This window comes from Ranitomeya variabilis, chromosome 4, assembly GCF_051348905.1.
Source record: "Ranitomeya variabilis isolate aRanVar5 chromosome 4, aRanVar5.hap1, whole genome shotgun sequence".
In the NCBI taxonomy this organism is placed as follows: Eukaryota; Metazoa; Chordata; class Amphibia; order Anura; family Dendrobatidae; genus Ranitomeya; species Ranitomeya variabilis.
Genome location: NC_135235.1, coordinates 282,003,152 through 282,029,237, shown reverse-complemented (window position 1 = coordinate 282,029,237; position 26,086 = coordinate 282,003,152). Strand labels below are relative to the sequence as shown.

The 26,086-nt window shown below is 43.3% G+C and overlaps 1 protein-coding gene and 1 long non-coding RNA gene across 7 annotated transcripts in view; one reads left to right on the top strand and one right to left on the bottom strand.

Moving 5' to 3' along the window:
* LOC143768828 (uncharacterized) overlaps positions 1–26,086 on the bottom strand; it is a 252,489-nt gene that overhangs the window by 46,311 nt on the left and 180,092 nt on the right. The window lies entirely within an intron of this gene.
* LOC143764458 (uncharacterized) overlaps positions 1–26,086 on the top strand; it is a 243,780-nt gene that overhangs the window by 94,531 nt on the left and 123,163 nt on the right. The window lies entirely within an intron of this gene.

Below are 26,086 nucleotides of genomic sequence, written 5' to 3'. Positions count from 1 at the left end.
GGGCTTGTTTTTTGCAGGACAGTTTGACGTTTGCATATATACAATTTTTTTTCTTGACATGGGCCTTTTTGATCGCTTTTTGTTCAATTTATGTGTGTCAGTATGATGAAAAAGCAACATTTTTGGCATGTTTATTTGTTTTGTTTGTTTTTTTTTTTTTTTTACAGTGTTCACCATAAGGAATAAATAACGTGATAGTTTTATAGACAGTGAATCACTCCGGATGTAGCAATACCAATTATGTGTACTTTATTATTTTGATTTTCATGCAAATGCAGCATTTTTAGTGGCAGAATGACTGATTTGTGGACAATTTATACCTACTTTGATATTTGGTCTCATGCATTGCAGTACTGCACTTTACTGCAGTGCATAACATCTGTCAGTGAGTCACTGACAGCCTGTGAGACCCTGCTATAGCTGAATCTCACAGGCCACCATACCCTGCGGTCATCAGATGACCTTAGGGTACCACGAAAACCATCAGCACCCGCGATTATGATCGCTTGGGAACAATTCTGACATAAGGTGTCTTTTAAGCCCCTTTTAAGTACTTCTATACCGCAGTCAAGATTGACAGCGGTATTTCAGGGGTTAAGTATCATGTACAGCTTTCACCCGCAGGAATTGGGCCCGGGTAGGGGCCCTATCCACTTATTACTGACCGTTGCTTTAAAAAGAACGAAAAGGAATAAGACCCCTTAACGGCTGCCGTTTTAATGTGTATTAGTTGTCGTTAAGGGGTTAAAAGTGAATTGAATTTTATATTTATTTGCAATGAACAACAGAAGCCAATGAATGTAATCTCAGAGGGGGATACAACAGTACCTGTGGCAAGAGCCACTATGGATCGGTAGTTAATTAAATAAAGCCAAATTAGGTTAATTTACAGCCTAATATCCATCATGACTGAGTGCGTCCCCAGTGAGAAGCAAGGAGGGAAAGGACTTTTTATCAGGCCAGCATGTCATTCTTAATAGTCTGTGTTCCAGTCCATATTACGCAGGGTACTATGGGCAAGGTGTCTGTTTGCGATCACTTCAGACGTAATCAAGTCTACATAGCAATGGAAGGAAATTCTGGGACAGTGAACTTTTAAAGCAAAGTCTGACTACAGAGCATTGTGCTGCCTGTACTAGCTCATACTGTAATAGATATACACCATTGGGAGGCAACAGTGTGCTGCAAAATAGAGCGGTGTGGAAAGCTACACTGAAAACTTTAGGAAGTAGATAGACATGATTGTGTCAGGGTGATACAAATATTAGCGCATTTTCTCATGCTATACCCTGGTCTTTTTTCTCCCCCCCGTTGCCAGATTCTAAACCTTTGGAAGGGCTTCAGTAAAAAGACTTTCTGTTTGGCAGAATCAAATTTATAGTGGATATGTCAGATTTCACTATACAAATTGCTTACGTTATCAAATAGACCTTTTATACCTGCTCCAACTGCTGAATTTACTTTGAAATGCATGTCACATTCACAACGCCTGCACAGCCCGATTTCCAAATTAGCTTTTATTTTTCCTTACAATCCGCAGACAGACAGATAGATATAGACTAGATAGAAAAGTTAAAATTATGGTTTGTTTACTTCCCATTTGCAGTTTTCAATAGGGCCAGTTGCTAGATCACTAAAACCCCAGGACTATACCTTCGATATTATTACTATTATTATTGGGGGGGTTTTGTGTGCGTGGCACAAGATGTGCATTAAAGGGGTTGTCCAGGCTTGAGGCTCAAGTCTGTAGTCATTTTATATGTGCAGACTTGCGAATCCTCACAGTGCACATTGTCAGGATTCTCCCTGGTGCTGGGAGCAGCCGATGCGTGACCGCAAGTATGCAATGTACATATGTACGGACACATGTCAATTAGAGGTGCGCGGCTTCACTGAATACAAGCGAGTTGAGCACAGCTGGACATGTCTAGTCAGAGTGTGGCCAGAAGTAAGAAAATCGCATACTTGCGGTCACATGACCGCCCACTCTCGACACCAGCACCAGAGAAACCTGACAGAGTGCACTGTAAGGATTCACTAGTCTGCAGTCACACAGACTGCAGACTTGAACCCCAAGCATGGATAATCCCTTTAAGCGTTATATAAAGATGTAATAGAATTGTTCTGCCTGCAAAAGGTATCACAACAATCAGTGCTGAAAGATCAAGCTGGTTCCAGTAGCATGATCAAGGTTCCCATAGTGTGCCAAGTCCGGCAGATGGGCCCAATGAGTAAATTACCAATTAAGGATGCACTTCAATAATAATAATAATAATAATCATAATCTCTTTATAACATATATACAACATATTCTGCAGCGCTTTACAGTTTGCACACATTATCATTGCTGTCCCTGATGGGGCTCACAATCTAAATTCCCTATCAGTATGTTTTTGGAATGTGGGAGGAAACCAGAGAACCCGGAGGAAACCCACGCAAACACAGAGAGAACATACAAACTCCTTGCAGATGTTGTCCTTGGTGGGATTTGAACCCAGGACTCCAGCGATGCAAGGCTGCAGTGCTAACCACTGAGCCACTCTGCTGCCCATATTTTGTCACCCATAAAAAGATTTTAGGGACACAATAAAAGGAGGGTGAGCTGGGGCTTCGATATCAAATGGATCAATAGCAGACTAGTGGAATTCCAACTCATCTCAGTCCTGCTGATCACGTCCCTGAAAAGGCCCACAGCGCTTCAGTGAATGCCATGTCCCCTGTATTGTTGACCAGGCATTGCTCTGTACATTTTGTAACAGCCTGAATGGGGCTGATAAACAGTAACTGAAGCAAGCGCTACATACGGTAATACTTGTATGTGCATGAGCCAAAATCATGTAAAACTGCGACCCTGTATACTTCCTGCAAACCTTTCTACACAAACGGCCCACAGGACACCAAATAGTTGTTTATGTGCAGAAGAATTGCAATCCCTCAATTCTTTACAATCTCAACTTCCTGAATAGTCCTCAACAGTCTTATTTCTAGAGGTCATTAATTAAAGTTTGATTAATCGCAGAAATGATATAAATGTTCACTGGTGCATTATGTTTCTCATTAAAACTATTTAACCACTCAGTTGCTACACATCAGGAGCTTGGGAAAAAAAAAAAAAAAAAGGTCTGCTATAAATCCATCTTTATAGAAGATTCAACCAAAAGGAAAAAAACAAACAAACAGACTTGGGATCTCCCGAGTTACCAGTCCCTAATCAAGTCATGGTAAGGGTCATACAAAGGCCAGAATTAGAGCACCATGAAGTAGCAGCACAGAGCCAGATGGGAGCACTAAATCTAAAAAAGTTGTAGGAGAAATGGTCTCACAAACTGACATAAATGGCAAGAGCTGACCTGCATAGCAGTCCAAACGGCGTTGTCTACCTTACAAGAGATAAAAGTTTAAAGGGAATCTGTGAGCAGGATTTCACCCCCCAAACAATTTATAGGTGGATGCAGCTCTTTCAATGCCAACTCCAGCAATACCTTAACATGGCCAGGACGTTCCTCCATTACTGAGAAATCAGTGGTTTAAATTGATCTGCAACTGGCTATAGTAGATCTGAAGTCTGTCACTCCAGCTCTATTCCCCGCCAAGCACCGCCTCTTCCTGCTTGACTGACAGCCTGACTTCAGGCAAAGGAGCCATCAGTAAAGCAACCATGCTGCTGGTCCAAACTATCAAACTGTGCGTTGTAGGCCGCTTTGCCTCTGCAGCGTCGGAAGAGCATAGCGGCACTGAAACTGGCCAGAGCAAAGGCTAACAGTGCGCTGTGGCCAGGTCCAGCAGGGGGCGTACAAGCTCTAATGGAAAGAGCTAGTCTTCACTGAGCATGTTCAGCTACTATGGTTCTCGAGAACAGAGGACTTGTATTAACTAAATTGCAAATTGGCGTGTTTTTAAAAACACTTTTGCAATTTTACCCATATAATATGAGAATAACCTATTAATATACCCCTAAGTATGGTAATATGTTATAGACAATCTGTTAAGTTTAACTTTTATAAGGCCATAGACATTACATTTTTTTGGTGGCGTGGTGGGGGGAGGGGAAGATCCTTTACCAATTTTACGATGCCCAGGCACAATTTAATGTTGGTGACATTATAAACTATAAAGGTCTGATCCATTGGGGACCAAGTGCTGGGATTCCCACAGCTCATTAAAAAAGGGTCTCATGTTCCCTGAATGGAGCAGTAGGGCATAAGTGTGTCCATTCACGGTGTATGGTATTAGTGGTCAAGCACGGCCTCTACTTCTGTCATATGCCACATACCCTCACCTTTTCTGTGAGAAGTAACAAATCTTGTAGGGGGAATCCCTCATGTACGTTGAACACCCGATCCTTGTTCTTACAGGAAATAAGATGTTACCAGAGGTGTATGCCAGCAGCTTCTCCCCATTCTAAATACATGCATGTTTGGCCGAAATCAATGTCCATATGTATGGGGGGACGTACATGGGAGAAATATTTGTTGGGCGGCAACTATTAAAGATGCAGGGGTGGGCACAGACAGATGAGGGCCCCTGTGTAAGAACTGTATATTGGCCCTTTGCAATCCAACAGTTTATTATAATGCTAGCCCCCCCCCGCCAAAAAATGAAATAAAGGGGGGGTCTCATGGCATTACAGATCTTAGGAATATTGTTGTTATCAGATATGCACATTGGTCTTTAATTTAGGGTTCAATCTCAGGTCAGTTTAAATGTCCATGGTGAGCTATTTTTAGAAGCTCTGGTTTTAACTGGTGTTTTTGGCGCCCATTTCAAAGGATTTTTATTGGTGGTTATGGTTGTTGGGCAGATTTATTTTGCTATATATTTGCCAGCTTTTACCAGGGAACATCATTCCGCTGGAGAAGTGAAGAAAAGAAGAGACCCCTTTCCAGGATGGAAGAATTGCTGCAGCAGCTGATCTCCAGAGCCGGCGCTGAGGGCGGGGTTGACTGGCTAAGGAGCTGCCTCGCTATAGAACCTTATGCGGTAGCATCCGAAGCCGTCTCCCCCCCTCCCTTACCGGCATCCCAGGCTGAGTCCCCGTGTCAAGACGCTGCAGAGCCACTATTGGTCATCAGAGCTCCAGGCTCTCCGGCCCTGCCGTTACCTCAGGATGGACCGGGCCCGTCGCAGAGGACCAGACGCCGCTCTCAAGCGCCATCCAGGAAGCCTCGCGGTGCTGCATCCAGGAGATCTCGCAGCCCAGCGCGAGAGCTCACACAGCGTCCTCAGCCGTCGCCAGCCGCGTCATCAGTGAGCGCTGGCAGATCAGGGGTAAGATGCAGCCGTACAAGCGCTGCGGGAACCCCTCTGTCAGGCGCCCTGTCGGCGATGGCTGCGGCCTCCTCCAGCATCCCAGCTCCCGCACCGGATCGCGTGCTCCCGCAGCGTGAGGACTCCATCGGGTCAGGATCAGCTGGCTCGCACCGGCGCTCGCCCAATATGGAGGGCTGGAGTGCTGGCAACTCTTCTGGACGCAGCAGCGACGCCATCAGTAGGGGTGAGAACATTCATGTGCCCCTGTCTGTCTCGCACTCTGATTTTAAAAACATGATCAAGGATGTGGTTTCAGAGACACTGGGGGAGGTTTTTAAATCTCCTTCTCCCACAGTTGTCAGTTTTGACAACAGTCCTGGAATTTCCACATCCTCTACGCTAATTCCTCAAAATCACTTTAAAGAAGCTCTGACTTGTGAGCTTTCTCCCCTTGGTTTTCATCTCAGCTCAGCAACAAAGGAGCTGATTTGGAGTAACCAATACATTGATTTATTTTCTCTGCTTCCTCGCAGGGATCAGCCGGGTAGGTTGGAGAGGCGCGATGAAAAATCTGATTCGGATGACGTTAAACGTGGTCACATCAGATCTTTCAACAATTGGATACAGGCCTTTTCAATTTACTCGGCGGTCCTGGGCGAGAAATCACCCAATTTATGTAGTAAATTGTTTCAACACATTGACATAATTTTGGAGGCATACCGCAACTTTGGCGGTTTTGCCTGGATTAATTATGATGAATCTTTTAGGCAAAAGTTAGCTGTTCATCCTGACCTCTCCTGGGGTACGAAGGATGTGGGGCTTTGGATTAATCTGATGCTGCCTCAGAGACAGTCTTCAACTAAACAGGTGTCATCAGCCCTCCCTAAGAAGGGCGTCTGTTTTGCTTTTAATGACTCTGTCTGTAAGTGGAATACTAACTGCAGATTTCGACATGAGTGTTCATTTTGCGGAAATGCGCACTCTATGTCACGATGCTTTAAAAAGCAGTCCGCTCAGCAAACACTTTCCAGGGACAGCAATGCAAAAAGCCTCGACCCCAGTGAAGCTGGAAAGACTGGTGTACTGGCTAAACAAGTACCCAGATCTTCTGAGCAGTAAATTAATTTTTAACGGGTTTTCTAAAGGTTTTTTTGTGCCTTCTTTTAAAGGGATCGGCTGTAAGTTGTTAAGGAATCTTCCCTCTCTGGCGTTTAATCCCGAAATAGCTAGAGAAAAAATTTTTAGCGAGCTGGAACTTGGTAGGGTCGCAGGTCCTTTTACCTCCCCTCCTTTCCCAAATTTTCGTATTTCTCCGTTAGGTTTAGTACCCAAAAAAGATACGGGATCTTTCCGCCTGATTCACCACCTATCGTACCCCACTGGTTCATCTTTAAATGATGAGGTAGATAAAGACGTCTGTTCTGTTAGCTACTCATCATTTGATTTGGCCATAGACATGCTTAGGACTATGGGTAAGAACGCTCTTATGTCCAAATCGGACATTAAGTCGGCGTTTCGGTTATTACCTATAGATCCTAACGGTTTTAATTCATTAGGCTTTTATTTTGAAAACCAGTTTTTCTTTGACAAATGCCTCCCTATGGGTTTTTCCCTGTCTTGTTTTTACTTCGAGAGCTTCTCATCATTTTTGCATTGGATACTGGAATCTAATTCCCCCAACGTCAATATTTTGCATTATCTAGACGATTTTTTGTTTGTAGGCCCCCCTGAATCCTCAATTTGTTTAGATACACTTAATAGTTTTATTAAAATGTGCGAGTATTTTGGCGTTCCCATTGCCCATGAGAAAACCGTTTTTCCTTGTAATTGTATCGAGTTTTTAGGCGTTACGTTAGACTCGGTTAAAATGGAATCCAGACTCCCGCCGGACAAAATTGTAAAATTATCCACTGCACTAAATAATTGTCTTACCAAAAAGAAGGTGATCTTAAAGGATCTTCAATCTTTACTCGGCCTACTAAATTTTGCTTTGCGTATTATTCCAATCGGTCGAGTCTTTTCTAGACGGCTTTATGATGCTACCAAAGGATTAACGTCTCCTACTTCTCATATCAGAATTTCTTCTGAGATGAAGGAGGATGTAAAAATTTGGTTAGAATTTCTTTCAGATTTTAACGGAAAGTCTTGCTGGCAAACTGCTTTTATTTCTGCTGACTCAATCCCCTTCTCTGTTTCAGTGAATTCCACTTCCGGCTGTGGTGTTCTTTTGTCACATCATTGGTGTTATGTTCAGTGGCCATCTCATTGGTTGGATTCTCATATCACAAATAATGAGATGGTGCTGGAACTCTTTGCAATTTTTTTGGGGCTCTATTTATGGGGCTCTTTGATTCAAAACTCCAGGATTAGCATCTTTTCATTGAATCAAGGAGTACTTCTCTCCATAAACACCCTGTCCTCTAAAAATAAATGTGCTTCTTTGATTATAAGACAGTTGGTTTTAACATGCCTAAAATTTAATATTTGGATCAAAGCGAAACAAGGTGTGAGTGCATGGGCTTCAGTGGCGGGTTCACTGTGCAAACATGAGCGGTCAATTTTTTGCTTACAGGTACCCAACGCAGATTTGGAGCCAACTCCTTGCCCGCAGTCAATTTGGGAGCTGATTTCGATTTGATTCCTCAGTGTATTAGGAATTCCCTCTCTGCTAGATCATGGGCCGATTATTCGGCCGCGTGGCTTAGATGGGTGAATTTTTGCGCCCTTCATAACTTAAATTGTAATGTATCCAATGCCTTATCCGGCCTGCAGTTTGCAGTATCTCTGTCTGAATCAGGCCTCTCCCACTCAGCTATAGCTAAATCCATTGCAGGGGTATCGTTTTTTCTAAAATTAAGGGGTAACCCCCCGCTAACTAGTTTTTTTCCCTTAAAACAATTTTTGAAGGGCTTGAAGAGATCTAACTTTAAACCAGATTCAAGACGCCCGATCTCTTTCCAGCTTTTGAAGGAATTATGCTTAGCGCTCCCTGATGTTTGTAGTTCTAGAGAGGAGAGCCTTTTATTTTATTCAATATTCACACTCACATTTTTCGGTGCCTTGCGGGTTGGCGAGGTAGTCTCAACTAAAAAATCGGAACCTTCTGGTCTGTTCAGGTCTGATGTCAGAGTTGATAATTCTCAAGTAGTTTTATTTATTAGACAATCAAAAACAGACCAGATGGGCAGAGGTTCTAGGTTAATTATTAACTCTTTCCCTGAGCCGTTAATCTGCCCAGTATCTAGTTTAAGGCGTTGGCTTACTATTAGGCCAGATATTTCAGGCCCGTTATTTATTCATTTGGATGGTTTACCTGTAACTATATTTCAATTCAATGCAGTTCTAAAAAAAATGCTTATGTTCTTTGAATTACCAACACCTTAGGATCACTTCCCATTCTTTCCGTATAGGAGCTGCTACCGAAGCAGCCAGATCAGGCTTAGAGGATGCTTCAATACAGAAATTGGGTAGATGGGAATCTAATAGATTCAAATTGTATGTTCGCCACGAACTTTACGATTACTAATTATCTATTTATTTTTCAGGTCCATTCATAGTGTGGATTATTGGACACTCGTATATTTTTTGGGCAGAGAAGAGGGCCAGGCAGAGAGTTTATACTGAGAATTTATCATTTAATTCTTCTCAAGTTCAGATCTTCTGGCACAGTGTTCGGGGCATGAAATGGTCAAATTTTTGTTTTGAGTTTAGAAAATGTATTAACATGTTTCCTTTTCCAGATTTAGTGATTTTTCATCTGTCCGGTAACGATCTGGGCAAAATGAGAACTTTAGATTTATTAGCTTTTATGAGGTCTGATATTTGCAGCATTAGACAGTCTTTTCCGTCTGTTGGTCTTGTTTTTTCTGAAATTGTCCCCAGAATTTTATGGTCTGATTCTAAGTTTTTATTTTTGGATAAGATTCGTAAAAGAATTAATAGGAGTATGAGTAAATTTTTACCATTAATTGGCGGTTTTTCTTTTCGTCATGAGGATTTAGAAGGGTTTTTACCAGGACTTTTTCGGAATGATTTGGTCCATTTATCAGTTATTGGATTGGATATTTTTAACTTAAATTTACAATCAATGGTTGAAAAGTGGCTGTGTGGTTATGGGGGGGCCTCGCCTCTTTGAGGCTTGGCTCTTGGGAAAATCGCCCATTGGTATGGGCGGATTGGATTTGGTATTTTTATGGAAATATGGAAGTTGTGATTACATTATTTATTTTGTTTGTAACTGGTTTAACCCTAAATAAACATCACGGCCATTTTTCTTCCACTCAATAAATTCTGTGTTGTGTTTTTATTTATTATTTAAGGAATAGATCTTGTAATGCCATGCTAGCCCCCCCCCGCCAAAAAATGAAATAAAGGGGGGGTCTCATGGCATTACAGATCTTAGGAATATTGTTGTTATCAGATATGCACATTGGTCTTTAATTTAGGGTTCAATCTCAGGTCAGTTTAAATGTCCATGGTGAGCTATTTTTAGAAGCTCTGGTTTTAACTGGTGTTTTTGGCGCCCATTTCAAAGGATTTTTATTGGTGGTTATGGTTGTTGGGCAGATTTATTTTGCTATATATTTGCCAGCTTTTACCAGGGAACATCATTCCGCTGGAGAAGTGAAGAAAAGAAGAGCCCACCCTCCCTCCCCTTTTCTTTGTTAAGTCCCCGTCGTGATGTTCTTGTTTGTGGGAAAATCGCCCATTGGTATGGGCGGATTGGATTTGGTATTTTTATGGAAATATGGAAGTTGTGATTACATTATTTATTTTGTTTGTAACTGGTTTAACCCTAAATAAACATCACGGCCATTTTTCTTCCACTCAATAAATTCTGTGTTGTGTTTTTATTTATTATTTAAGGAATAGATCTTGTAATGCCATGCACAATTGCACCTGCTTTGGAGAAGGTAGTGGCCCTCTTACATCTTGGATCCTTGTTCATCTGCACTGGTTGCGCCATTGGCCAGTACACCCCATTGAACATGTAGAGACACCTTTATGTCCAAGAAAACAAATTATTTTTGTTTACATCGATAAAGGAGGCCCTAAAAGTATATTCGCTTACTTCTCTCCAACTGTAATAACATGCAGGGCGTTATGTCAAGTTGAGCTATTGAGCTGAACACACTTATGGGACAGTTGGACTGAACAGGAGGATCACAACCAAGAGTAATACATATACATTAAGTCAGATGAACCCGCCCATTTGGTTGTGATCAGCTAACCATCTAATGTCTATGGGAATCTCCAGACTTTTCCGGCTGATGATGTCGGGGGAGAGAAAGATCCAGCTGCTGGTATTTCCATGGCGGATAATTTTGTTCAGCAGGGAGAAAAGCCAGTGCCAGAAGAGTCTGACAGCGGCTCTCTAGAGAACACAGGAGCGGTCCGGACTGAGCATCCCTGCATATGGGGGGCAGCAATAGCAGTCAGCCAAAAGTGTGTGTGTATGGGGGTCTTTATTCTGTGCCTTTGGTTTGCTTTTATGGCCCAGGTACAAAATGGAAAAAATTTGTTTGTAGGCAACGCAATACTTTTGGCTTCCTGGTATTTGCAGCACTAAAAATCATTGTTACTTTTCGTACACAGACTTCTATAAAATCGTTGTTACTTTTCGTACACAGACTTCCAATGCCATAACAACTGGGGTTGGAAAGGTCACATAACTGTGTCGTGCCATGCCCAGTGTCATCATATAATTAGACACAGAAGTCAGGGAAATGCGACATTATGACCGACTTCTGTATGGCCCAACATGTTGCACAATTGTCTTTACTTTGAACAAAGGTCGTCAGCTGTAGCTTTTGTTGTCGCTGCACAAACATCGGGGCTCAGTTATCAAAATTGCCATGTCACGTCCTAATTTGCCACAACTACCTATGCGGTATAGATCTAGATGCACATTTTATGGCCTATTTAACACATTTCTAAAAATCAAACCACAGATCCAACCTGACCGCTGTGCCTCCTGACCTGATCTGTTTGGGTGCAGCGACAACACGCCAAAAGTTACTCAGCCACTCGTCCTGGCACCTGAGGGGCAGCAACTCCACCACTTGCATTATACTGGGATGATGTAATGGCAAAAAGTGATCTCTGGCCTCACGGTATGTATCGCAGCCAAAACTGGCGCTCGGTGTTGGAAAAAAAAATGTTCCTGAAAACTACAAGTATGTTCACAATTAGCGTTTTGGTTGGTTTTTTTTTTTTTTTGTGTGTGTAAAAAAAAAAAAAAAAATCATAGGAGAAAATCCAAGTGACTTTGAAGCGTTTTTTTGTTTTTGCTGCCATGTCTTTTTGATCTACCCAAGGAAAAAACTGTAGTAAAAACAAAGAATAGACAGTGGTGCGAATACAATGCAGGACAAAACAAACAAACAAAAAAAAAAAACAACACGCACTATGGCTGTCACTCCATTACTAATCAAATCAGTAGCGCTACAAAAAATAAATGTGCTCGACTATGAATTTCAGTTTCTGGCTTTATTTTTTTTTTGCACAATTTGTATAGATTTTGCAGTAAGTCCTTGCAGCAATCTCAGAATGTTTATCATAGATTGGCTATAACCATTGTTATTTGGCCCGTTCCGTCTGGAGGCGGCAGCTGTGCCCGGCAGTGCAGGGGTCCCGGCGCTGCGTGTGTCGGTGCCTGGAAGCGCCGCGGCCGGTAAGGCTCTGACCCTCTCTGGGCTGATTCCAGGAAGCCTGGCTCCCACAGCGCCGGTCACATGAAAGGCGAGCGGATCGATGCGCCGGCGGGGGAGGCTCCGAGCTCTGAGCCGTCTGGAGCTGTCGGCCGGGCGGATAGAGGCGGCTCGGGGGCTCCCGGCAGTGTGTGGCGGGGCCTCTGCAAGGGGGAAACGTGAGGGACGACAGAACCGAGGGCGACTTGAAACTGTCAGCGAGAGGGGAGCACGGAGTTCACCGCATGAACTGCAAAACTTTGTTTCCCTAGGAAGTGAGAGGCTCAGGCTGTGTACAATGAGGCTGGGGTCGTGAGGACCCTCATACAATGGGGGATTTACTAACCCCACTACATCACCTGTACAGTGCCAGGTGTGCCATCACAAACATTTCTTTAATATTCACAGCAGAATTTGTTTTTGGCGAATTCTATGAAACTCCGCTCTGAATTGTCAGGCTGTTTTGGGGGCAGCACATGGAGTTTTGCAGGTGCTGGAGTAAGACATTTAAAATGAGCTTGTAATAATTGATGGCATCAATTCTGTGATTGCTCACTAGAGGGCGCCATTTGTCCCAGTCAACGGCGTCGTTTTAAAAGGCGCCCAAATGATTAGATAAAATGTGGCCGAACCAGATGTTTATGGCCGTGCCAAAAATTTGGGGTATATGCGAGTTAGGAGCCGCGGCGCAGTACTGGAAGGGCCACTGGGGCAGCTGCTCTGGGCACACAATTCTTAGGGACGCAAAACTTCATAATAACAAAAGTTGCCTTTACTGAACATCTTGGACAGAGTGAATGCCCCTGACTTCTAGCTGGGTGCCGAGGACCTCCGGGTGAACACTGCTTTGAATTGTACTGGTCCACATGACACGGATCCAGTTGTAAACAATGGTAGAGCGGAGAGCATTTGACCCCTGGCCCATCACCCTCTGTCCCTGTAGGCCACAGGCTGCTGTAGACCTAAGGCCTATAAGACCAAACACAACATCTGCAAGGAGTTTGTATGTTCTCCCCGTGGTGGTGTGGGTCTCAGATTTCCTTCCACACCCTAAAGACATACTACTAAGGAATGTAGATTGGGAGCCCCAATGGGGACAGTGAGGACAGTATTTGTAAAGTGGCGTGGCTTTAATGATACTATATAATCAAAGCCGGCCCACTGTGTTCAGGGAAGAATAGGACTCCTACACAAAAGTCTAAATATTTTTTTGTGAGGGGTGGCACACAAATCTCCAAGGGTGCCCAAACTTTTGCATCAACCCATTTTCCTATTTTAAAAAGAAATAGGTCATCTTTAACTTTAGGCCTTTTAGAGATCATTTTCAACTTGCTTAACTGTTCACAGTAACAGTGATTTTGACCAGGGGTGCCCAAACCTTTACATGCTACTGTAGGTGATCAAAGCTTTTGCCTGTAATACCACGTTAAGTAGCAGCTGCACTGTAACAGCACGGACTGTACCCCCTTTGTCCTAAGAATCATTGGGGGTTTCATAGGTCTGACCCCTATGATATGCCTTAACGTACGGCGGTAGGAAAAGCCCTTTAATGCATTTGTCTGTGAACTTGTATGCTGATCCGTACAGATTAGTATAAAAAAACTGATCTGCCTGCTGCCTCTGTTAATCAGTCACAGCAGTCATAATTCAATATGCGTCCGTGCTCCATGGTGCCGTACTGCTCTCTTCCGCTACTGACAGCATGGAGTCACATGGAGAGACTTATCAGAAGCTGCTCCCATGTGATTTCCTCCTGGTATTTAGATTGACTGCTCCCGCTGCTGAACCTGGCGCTTTTCCAGCAGGGTAGCCTATAGCTATGGCCATCTGATCCTATGCTGGATATTTTCGCACATGACCAGTCTGGAAAGTTGGGCCATAATTGGGGATTTTAGATGGCTGTTTTCTGAACGACAATGGGTTTTCATGGTTCATCTGTGAAGGTTGTCATCTTTAATGACAATTTAACAAGTTAAAACAACAATTTAGAGAAAGGGACTGATTAATCTGTGCTTGGTCTGGGCTTCCATTGATATAGAGTGCAGATTTTTTATTCAGCATTAATGACTTTCACTAATGCACCTGACAGGGGACCCTCAAATCTAAAAAACGCTCAACTTTTCAACATTTATCTGCCGTCACTTAGCAAGAAAATACATCAGTGGCCAGCAAAAAATATTCCACATCTTAGTAATTATTGTTGCTATGATATTTCTAGCTGCTAGATATTCGTTAGACTAAGGTTCGCAAATGCTCAGTTGCAACTTAGATGAAGGAACATGGAAGTTGCTGTAGATTAAGGTTTGATACAATAAAGTCAAAAAATTGAACATACGGTAATTAAAAAAAAAAAAGCATTTGATTAGAAAATGGACAACACTTTAATTGTTGAACAAGGTAAAAATTGACGATGAATGCCTCATTAAGGGAATCTTTTGCGGGCTCTCTGTTGAGTGATGACTGACACCCCGATACTGCGCTTTTACTGTAAAGGCCCCGTCACACACAGCGACGCTGCAGCGATACAGACAACGATGCTGATCGCTGCAGCGTCGCTGTGTGGTCGCTGGGGAGCTGTCACACAGACCGCTCTCCAGCGACCAACGATGCCGAGGTCCCCGGGTAACCAGGGTAAACATCGGGTTGCTAAGCGCAGGGCCGCGCTTAGTAACCCGATGTTTACCCTGGTTACCAGCGTAAAAGTAAAAAAAACGAAACAGTACATACTCACCTTCGCGTCCCCCGGCGTCCGCTTCCTGCACTGACTGAGCGCCGGCCCTAACAGCAGAGCGGTGACGTCACCGCTGTGCTGTACTTTCATTTTACGGCCGGATCTCAGTCAGTGCGGGAAGCAGACGGCAAGGGACCTGACGGGCACCGGAATGTGAGTATGTAGTGTTTGGTTTTTTTTACATTTACGATGGTAACCAGGGTAAACATCGGGTTACTAAGCGCGGCCCTGCGCTTAGTAACCCGATGTTTACCCTGGTTACCAGTGAAGACATCGCTGAATCCGTGTCACACACACACACACACACCGATTCAGCGATGTCAGCGGGACCTCAACGACCAAAAAAAGGTCCAGGCCATTCCGACACGACCAGCGATCTCACAGCAGGGGCCTGGTCGCTGGTACGTGTCAAACATAGCGAGATCGCTACTGAGGTCGCTGTTGCGTCACAAAACTTGTGACTCAGCAGCGATCTCGCCATGTGAGACGGGGCCTTTAGTCTCACAGTAGTTTTTACTAACTCGCCCATTAATAAGTGCAGAGTGAGCTGAGCGCAGTCCTCCCAATTATAAGCTATGATTCCCCCGCCTTCCACTGCTGATTGTTCGCTTTCTCCCTATGCGTAGTCTAGGGAGAAAGCTGTCAATCAATCGGAGGGAAAAGGAGCCCCAGCTCATGAATAAGAACTACCAAGTGTGCGCTCATTTTTTAAACAGACCACACTGAGCATATTCCACCCCCCAGCAACCTACTACAAGACATACAGAAAAAGGAATACCAAACTAGTATCTCTGCTATGCCTTCCGAATGGGTAGCAAAAAGCCATTGCAGCTTTTTTTTTTCAGATGGGCACAAGATTTTTTTTAACTAAAAAATACATAGAGGCACAAACCCAAATAAATTTGGGATTCTTAAATGACTAAAATTGACCCCAAAACACATTATTATAGTTGTCAGCCATTCTCTTAAAACAGGTCCAGTTTATCACCCTTCAAAAGAATATCAGCTATTTGGGTTTCCGCCTATAATCCCTACTAACATTTTAAGTGGTGAAAGGAAACTCTGCTGTATTTGTATCACTAGACCCTCTCCAATCTATCCTGCATGCAGGAGCATATACAGTGGGGAAAGTAAGTATTTGATACACTGATGATTTTACATGTTTTCCCACCTACAAAGAATGGAGAGGTCTGTAATTTTTATCGTACGTACAGTTCAACTGTGAGGGACAATCTAAAAATAAGCTGAAAAACACATTGTATGATATTTAATGCAATAAAATGATATTTAATTATTTAAAAAAGTATTTGATCACCTGCCTCTCACAGACCTGTTAGGGTATGTGTCCACGTTCAGGAATGTGTCCACGTTCAGGATTGCATCAGGATTTGGTCAGGATTTTTCATCAGTATTTGTAAGCCAAAACCAGGAGTGGAACAATTATAGGAAAAGTATAATAGAAACATATGCTCCACTTTTGCATTTATCACCCACTCCTGGTTTTGGCTTACAAATACTGATGAAAAATCCTGACCAAATCCTGATGCAATCCTGAACGTGGACACATACCCTTAGGGTATGTGCCCAAGATCAGGATATAACAGCGTTGTGGATGCAGCGTACTTTCGCTGCATCCAAAACTCTGCGTTGTAATCACGCAGGTAAATTTACCACATGTAATGAATGGCCATGGGTGAGACTAGCGTCTCCACTGCAAATAATGGACATGTTGCTGCTCGTAAACCCACGCCGTGGGTGAGTTATGCAGAGTCAACTGGAAAATACAGTGGGCATGGGATTTATAGAAATCCCATGCACTATGCTTCTAACCTAGAACACAGCGTTTTGGACACAGCGCAGGTGAGCTGTGTTCAAAATACTGATATTCCGGATTGTGGACACATACCCTTCATTTTTCTTTATGAAGCCCTTCTACTCTGCACTCATTACCTGTATTAACTGCACCTGTTTGATTGAGTGTGTGGACAGGTTTCTGTCATACAGGTAACTAGTTCATACAGGTAAACTAGTTCAAACTCCAATCACTCCACCATGGCCAAGACCAAAGAGCTGTCTAAGGACACAAGGGACAAAATTGTAGACCTGCACAAGGCTGGGATGGGCTACAGAACAATAGGCAAGCACCTTGGTGAGAAGGCAACAACTGTTGGCACAATTATTAGAAAATAGAAGAAACACAAGATGACTGACAATGTTCCTTAGTCTGGGGCTCCATGCAGGAGCTCGCCTCATGGAGCAAGGAAGATTCTGAGAAAGGTCCGGAATCAGCACAGAACTACACGAGAGGACCTGGTCAATGACCTGAAGAGAACTGGGACCACAGTCTCAAACATTACCGTTAGTAACAAACTACTCCATCATGTATTAAAATCCAGAGGAGCACTCAAGGTCCCCTCATGCTAATGTCAGTACATGTCCAGGACCAGTTCATCAATGACCATCTGGATGATCCAGAGGAGGCATAGGAGAAGGTCCTGTTATCAGATGAGACCAATATAGAACTTTTCGATATCAACTCCACTCGCCATGTTTGGAGGAAGAAGAAGGATGAGTACAACTGCAAGAACACCACCCCAACCATGAAGCATTGAAGCATGGTGGGGAAATATCATGCTTTGGGGTGCTTTTCTGTAAAGGGGACATGACGACTGCACCATATTGAAAGGAGGATGGATGGGTAATGTATTGTGAGATTTTGCCCAACAACCTCCTTCCCTCAGTAAGAGCATTGAAGATTCCAGCATGACAATGACCCAAGACACACAGCCAGGACAACTAAGGAATGGCTCTGTAAGAAGCATTTCAAGGTCCTGGAGTGATCTAGCCAGTCTCCAGACCTGAACCAATAGAATATCTTTGGAGGGAGCTGAAACTCAGTGTTGCCCAGCGACAGTCCTGAAGTCTGAAAAGATCTGGAGAAGATCTGTATGGAGGAGGGGGCCAAAATCCCTGCTGCAGTGTGTGCAAACTTGGTCAAAAACTATAGGAAACGTCTGACCTCTGTAATTGCAAACAAAGATTTCGGTACCAAATATCAAGTTCTGTTCTTCTATTGTATCAAATACTTATGTCATGCAATAAAATGCTAATTATTTATTTAAAAATCATACAATGTGATTTCTGGATTTTTTTTTAAGATTCTGTCTCATATTTGAAGTGTTTCTACTATAAAATTACAGACCTCTCCATTCTTTGAAGGTGGAAAATCAAGCAAAATTGGCAGTGTATCAAATACTTATTTTCCCCACTGTATCTGTTCATCAATGCCTGCACCGTGTGCCAGTCATTGTAGCAGATGGACAACCAGTGCACAGTGCAGAGTACAATATAAACATCACTCCCAGAAAGCTCTCCACAGATCTCACACATCACCTCCCTTAGCTCTGTCTACCACCCTACCTGCACTCTCCATTCCACTAATGGCTCAAGACTAACATACTCTATAATTCAAACCTCCTACTCCCGTCTCCAGGACTTTTCTCATGTTGTGCCAGTTTTCCTGGAAAGCACTACCCCGGACTATCCGGTTAAGTACCAGTATCCACAGTCTCCTTCATTTGCCCCAGAATTTGGTCCCTCCAAACTGGGCAATTGCCAAGGCCCCCACACCCTTTAGGGGTCCTCAGTTTTTACAGTAGAAACTACATTGATAATAGCAGTTTTGCATTATCCGTGTAGTTTCCGCTGTTGAGAGTGCATCAGGACCTTTGACACTATTGTTATGTTACCGTGATGTCACCACAGGTCCTGTGGAGTGTAGAAGAACTGAAGAAAATGAGACAAGACTGGCAAGTCTTCTATAGTTTGTGTGACTGTATAGCTGCATGCGCTTTGTGTATGCACGAATGTGCTCTGTTTATACATGTGTCTCTATGCATGTGCTCTGTATATAAATTTATGTCTGTGCATAAGTGCTCTGTGTACACGAGTATGTATGTGCCCTGTGTATACATGTGTACTCATTCATCGGGTGATTGGATGGTTTATGGTGGAACAAAAATTATTCTCAGCAGTACATCGCCAGGTGTAAACTGCAGATGCGGCACTGATAACATGATGCTCCATTTTGACAGATTGATCTACTACTGATCATTCTGGAACCATTATTCTTCTACAGCCTGTGTAAACAAGCGCCGATTGACTTGAATATAGTCGATCGTGCTGGTTTAACAGCCTTAACTCCGCTCATGTAAATGCAACCTATATGTTTGTGTAATGGTGCAAAATGTTAGCATTTACGGCCAGATTTAACTTTTGTCCAGTGACCAACCTCTCACCAGTTCATGCAGTGTTATTTAAATGCCCCTATTTATTATATTGATGGCTTTACCATACATGATGAGCACTTAAGTTACCTGTAGTGCCCCCCCATTTCCTTATAGAATGTAAGCTTGCGAACAGGGTCTTCACTCTTGCTAGGTGTTGAATTATGTGCAAAAATACTTTCACACGTCCTGATATTTCTGTTACCGGAAAAAACCAGTACCGGAGATATCAGTGTCCACGTGTGTAATTACTTGTGTCATACGGGTGGCAACTATGTGCCACATCAGTACCACATGTACGGCGCCTGGGAAGCAGCGGTACTATTCGCGCTGTTCCCCAGCATCGGGTGCTGAAGACAGCTCTCATCATTCTCCCCTGCTCGCAGTGCCAGCAGCGCTAGCAAGGGAGGATGTTGAGAGTTGTATTCAACTGATAGCAGCGAGAGCAGGCAGCGGCTGATGGGAGTATTCATCAGCTGCCACCTGTTCTGTAAATAAATCGGCGTGGGTTTCCCTGTTTTTTTGATAACTAGACAGGCAAAACTGACAGCTGCAGGCTGCAACTGTCAGCTTCAGCAAGGCTGGTTATCAAAAACTAGATGGTAGCCCGATTCTAACGCATCAGGTATTCTAGAATATGTATGTAGTTTATTTAAGAAGATTTTAGAATAATACATTGAATACACAGGATTCGGCCGGCCGGGCGCGACCAATTAGCGAAGCGTGGTTCAAATCCCACGCCAATTCGCGGCCGGACTGCGCCTGTCGCTGATTGTTCGCAGCCGCCAACGTAGTATATAGCACAGCCACGTAGTATATAACAGCCCACGCACGCAGTATATGGCACAGCCCACGTAGTCTATTGCACAGCCCACGTAGTCTATTGCACAGCCCACGTAGTCTATTGCACAGCCCACGTAGTCTATTGCACAGCCCACGTAGTCTATTGCACAGCCCACGTAGTCTATTGCACAGCCCACATAGTATATAGCAATGTGGGCATCATATCCCTGTTAAAAAAATAAAAATAAAAAATAGTTATATACTCACCCTCGGTCATCCCCCCGGATCCAAGCGAGGCGTTTACCGATGCTCCTCGCGACTCTCCAAGCATTGACCGCTACGTCATCATCTCGCGAGATCGCAATGCATGGAGCGTTCACCGGAGCGTCGCGAGGAGCGGGAAAGGCCTGTTCTGGATCTGGGGGGGCTGATGGACGGTGAGTATATAACTATTTTTTATGTTTTTTATTATTTTTAACAGATCTTTTTACTATTGATGCTGCTGCATAGGCAGCATCAATAGTAAAAAGTTGGTCACACAGGGTTAATAACAGCGTTAACGGAGTGCGTTACACAGTGGTCCATTAACGCTGCCATTAACCCTGTGTGAGCGCTGACTGGAGGGGAGTATGGAGCGGGCACTGACGGCTGAGGAGTAGGGAGGGACTAATTCTCGCCCGGACTGTGCCCGTCGCCTGGCGGCCGCAACCGGTCAGCGACGTGGCATTTACGGGACAGACAGACAGAAGTAACCCTTAGACAATTATATAGTAGATAGAGGGGTCTCCACGCAGTTTTTAAAAATTACTTCAATAAATAAAAACGGTGTGGGGGCCCTCTCCATTTTTGACAACTACAAGTATAACTGTTCATGTCAGACTAATTTGATCAGCTTCTATGAAGAGGTAAGTTCCGGACTGGACCAAGGGAACCCAGTAGATGTAGTGTATATGGACTTTTCAAAAGCTTTTGATACGGTGCCACACAAAAGGTTGATACATAAAACGAGAATAATGGGGATAGGGGAAAATAGTGGGTTGAGAGCTGGCTCAGGGATAGGAAACAAAGGGTGGTTACTAATGGAGCACACTCGGACTGGGTCGCGGTTAGCAGTGGGGTACCACAGGGGTCAGTATTGGGCCCTCTTCTTTTTAACATATTTATTAATGACCTTGTAGGGGGCATTCAGAGTAGAATTTCAATATTTGCAGATGACACTAAACTCTGCAGGGTAATCAATACAGGGGAGGACAATTTTATATTACAGGATGATTTATGTAAACTAGAAGCTTGGGCTGATAAATGGCAAATGAGCTTTAATGGGATAAATGTAAGGTCATGCACTTGGGTAGAAGTAGTAAGATGTATAACTATGTGCTTAATTCTAAAACTCTGGGCAAAACAGTCAATGAAAAAGACCTCGGTGTATGGGTGGATGACAAACTCATGTTCAGTGGCCAGTGTCAGGCAGCTGCTACAAAGGCAAATAAAATAATGGGATGCATTAAAAGAGGCATAGATGCTCATGAGGAGAACATCATTTCACCTCTATACAAGTCACTAGGTCGACCACACTTAGAATACTGTGCACAGTTCTGGTCTCCGGTGTATAAGAAAGACATAGCTGAACTAGAGCGGGTGCAAAGAAGAGCGACCAAGGTTATTAGAGGACTGGGGGGTCTGCAATACCAAGATAGGTTATTACACTTGGGGCTATTTAGTTTGGAAAAACGAAGACTAAGGGGTGATCTTATTTTAATGTATAAATATATGAGGGGGTATATACACTAGATTCCTTGATAGGGCGTTGATCCAGGGAACTAGTCTGATTGCCGTATGTGGAGTCGGGAAGGAATTTTTTTCCCCAATGTGGAGCTTACTCTTTGCCACATGGTTTTTTTTTGCCTTCCTCTGGATCAACATGTTAGGGCATGTTAGTTTAGGCTATGGGTTGAACTAGATGGACTTAAAGTCTTCCTTCAACCTTAATAACTATATGTTTGTTAATTTTAAATAAAAATGGAAAAAAAGTTTTGTTTTTATTTCAAATAAAATACTTTATACTTTCTGTATATTTATTTACAATACAGCTATAGGATTAGTAATGGATAGGATAAGATGCCTCTCCATTACCAAGCCGTGGGCTTTAGGTCACCAGACAATACAAAGATGACATCAACCCAACTTTCCACAGGCGAGTGGGAATAGCAGGGAAAAGTGTCAGAACTGGCGTATAGAGATGTGCCTTTTCAGGGCGGCTTCAGTTTTTAGGCTGGGGAGGGGGAAGGGGAGGGTCAATATTAGTGGTCTCTTACCAGTCAGAGTATACCAGCACCCAGCTGTCTGCTCTAGCTTAGCTGGTTTTTAAAAGTGGGGAGACCCCACTCTTTTTTTAAAATTATTTATTTCAATCATTAGAAATACGGCGTGGGGACCAATCTATTCTTGATAACTAGCCATGCTAAAGCCGACCGCTGAGGGTTGCAGCCCGCAGCTGTTAGTTTTGATTGGCTGGTTATCAAAAACACAGGGGAACCCATTCCGGTTTATTTTATAGCGCAGGCGGAGGCTGATGAATACTCCAATCACCTGTCGCATGCTCTCCTTGTTATCAGTTGAATACAACTCTCAACATTATTCCCTACTAGCGCTGATCGCAACGCTAGCAGGGGAGAATGATGACAGCGGTCTTCAGCACCCGGTTCTGGGGAACAACTTGAATTGTACTGCTGCTTCCCAGGCACCGGTACGTGTCACGCTGATGACACACAGATGTCATCCATATATTATCAGTGTGTGGGACATTTTGCAGCCTGTGCTGCTGTTAAAAAAAAAATGGATATATATGTCAGCATATTTTGCCCACGGACACACGGTCCGTGGAAACTGACATGTGCACAGACCCATTCACTTGAATGGTTCTGTGTGTGTAAGTGTCTCCGGTACGTGGGAAAACTGTCACCACACATACTAGACACAATGACAAGAGCCCTTACTTTTTTTTTTTTTTTAACTTATCCCCACTGAATTGTAGATATGCAGAATATGTGATATAGAAATAAAAAAAATAATTCCTATGCATACAGGATTAATATATATATATATATATATATATATATATATATATATATATATATATATATATATACACATACATATACATATATACACACATACACACTCACTGGCCACTTTATTAGGTACACCATGCTAGTAATGGGTTGGACCCCCTTTTGCCTTCAGAACTGCCTCAATTCTTCGTGGCATAGATTCAACAAGGTGCTGGAAGCATTCCTCAGAGATTTTGGTCCATATTGACATGATGGCATCACACAGTTGCCGCAGATTTGTCGGCTGCACATCCCTGATGCGAATCTCCCGTTCCACCACATCCCAAAGATTTCATGTTGTTTACGCCAAATTCTGACCCTACCATCCGAATGTCGCAGCAGAAATCGAGACTCATCAGACCAAGCAACGTTTTTCCAATCTTCTACTGTCCAATTTCGATGAGCTTGTGCAAATTGTAGCCTCAGTTTCCTGTTCTTAGCTGAAAGGAGTGGTACCCGGTGTGGTCTTCTGCTGCTGTAGCCCATCTGCCTCAAAGTTCGACGCACTGTGCGTTCAGAGATGCTCTTAGGCCTACCTTGGTTGTAACGGGTGGCGATTTGAGTCACTGTTGCCTTTCTATCAGCTCGAACCAGTCTGCCCATTCTCCTCTGACCTCTGGCATCAACAAGGCATTTCCGCCCACAGAACTGCCGCTCACTGGATTTTTTTTCTTTTTCGGACCATTCTCTGTAAACCCTAGAGATGGTTGGGCGTGAAAATCCCAGTAGATCAGCAGTTTCTGAAATACTCAGACCAGCCCTTCTGGCACCAACAACCATGCCACGTTCAAAGGCACTCAAATCACCTTTCTTCCTCATACTGATGCTCGGTTTGAACTGCAGGAGATTGTCTTGACCATGTCTACATGCCTAAATGCACTGAGTTGCCGCCATGTGATTGGCTGATTAGAAATTAAGTGGTAACAAGAAGTTGGACAGGTGTACCTAATAAAGTGGCCAGTGAGTGTGTATATATATATATATACACACATACACACACACTTTGCACAATCACTAAGCACCACAGGATTCCCTTCGAAGACCACAAATGGAGAGCTACCCTCTCAGAGCATCTCCTCTACTGGCGGACTCAAACTTTCATGTATTCTTTATACAGTAGTTTGTCTAAATAGCCGGCATATGATACCATGTAGAAATGTCTGAATGGGGCACACAAAGGCTAGATTAGCCGTTTGGCCTGCGAGAGAGCGAAAGAATTTAGAATGGACTGTCTCTGATGTGACCCCTTTAAAAACAAAGTATATGACTATGAACGTGTTGATAAAATACATATATTTAATAATTTAGTGAATAAAACCCTTATAGTTCGACTGACTTTTCCTCCCCCTAACCTCGCAGTATCATTTAAAGGAAACATGTTAAGTTGAAATGCAGTCCAAACTTTAGGTATCAGGTTTACCCAGCCAAGGGAGCTGAGCAGACTGGGGTATGCTTATGTAATGGAAAAGATTTATGAAAAGATTTATCCGAACTTATTTAATTAATTGAAACCTATGTTCATTATGGATTACTGAGTCCAGTGGGCGGTCCTAATAAGTGTGTATACAAAGATAGGTAATCACTTATAACACCGCCCGCTGGACCTTTTAATAAATTAATAGTTCTCCTGATTATTTCCCACATAAATATCTATTTTCTGCTCAACACATTTCACTATGAAACATGGTGCCTGCAGATTGGACTGCATATTGACATGACAAGTTTCCTAGGTGTTACACCTCATTAATAAATGTTGGCAGCTATTTTACTGACCTGAACCACAATTGCTCCCCTTAATTACATAAAAAAAAGAAAAAAAAATTATATCAGCGGGTGAAGGAGTGCAGATGTACTGTGCCTAAAATAGAATGGATTTATACATTAAATCATGGTAGGAGCAGTTTCCATCAATACCACTTCTTGTGAAGTTACAGGATAACAGGCACGTAGTGTGTATCCTGGGCACAGCCAGACTTGTATGCTTCTCTGGTGAATCATTATGAACTCTAATGAAATGATGCCATGAACAACATGGATCGGGAGGCGGTCATCAATGGGAGGGAGAAACATTTGACAGATAGTTGAAGGTATTGATTAATGGAGACCAGGTATGATCAGTTATGATGCTTATCTGTGGAAATCAGAATCAAATAGGGATTACTTGGCTAGATTCACACATCCGTATGATTATTACCATCAGAGAGAAACGGTACGTGTTTTTTCTCTCAGGTGTCTTCCTCTTTGCATCTGTTTTTTTATTTTTCTCATCTTTTTAACCAAAACCGTTTCATCAGTGACTCATGGATCGCCATGGACTTTAATGGCAGAGTCTAATCCACGAAATGGATGAGAATAACACATGCTTTGAGTCTCCTGGACTGGAGACATGGACCGGTTGCATTTTTGGCTCAATTAAACTCTATGTGCACCACGGTGGCTCAGTAGTTAGCACCTCAACTTTGCAGCGCCGGGGTCCTGGGTTCAAATCCCACCAAGGACAACATCTGCAAGGAGTTTGTACGTTTTGCCAGAGTTTGCTTGGATTTCCTGCACATACTTTGGTTTCCTCCCACACTCTAAAAACGTAATGATAGGGAATCTAGATTGTGAGCTCCAAAGGGGACAATGATGATAATGTCTTTAAAGTGACGTGGAATTATTTGCGCTATATAAAAGTTAATAAAATAAATAAAATGTGTCGTCTGGGACAAGACCGACAGCTCTAGGAAAGGTTAGATAAATGTCTGAATGTAGCCTTAGTTTTAATTCACACATCCGTGTGAGATATGTCAGTTTTAATCTTGGACGGTGCACTGACCAATAAAGTTTAATTGATCCATTCACACATCTGTTTTAGGCCTCTTTCACACTTCCGTCGTTTGGCATCCGTCGCAATAAGTCGTTTTGGGCAAAAAACGGATCCTGCAAATGTTCTTGCAGGATGCGTTTTTTGCCCATAGACTTGTATTAGCGACGGATCGCGACGGATGGCCACACGTCGCGTCCATCGTGCGACAGATCCATCGTGTTTTGGCTGACAGTCACAAAAAACCGTTCGGAACTTTTTTTGTCTGTCGCGTCTGCCATCCATTTTCGACCGCGCATGTGCGGACGAAACTCCGCCCCCTCCTCCCCGGACTGCAGAATGGGCATCAGATGCGTTGAAAAACTGCATCCGCTGCTGCCCACGTCGTGCAAAACTTTCACAACGTCCGTCGGTACGGCGCATTGCGACGG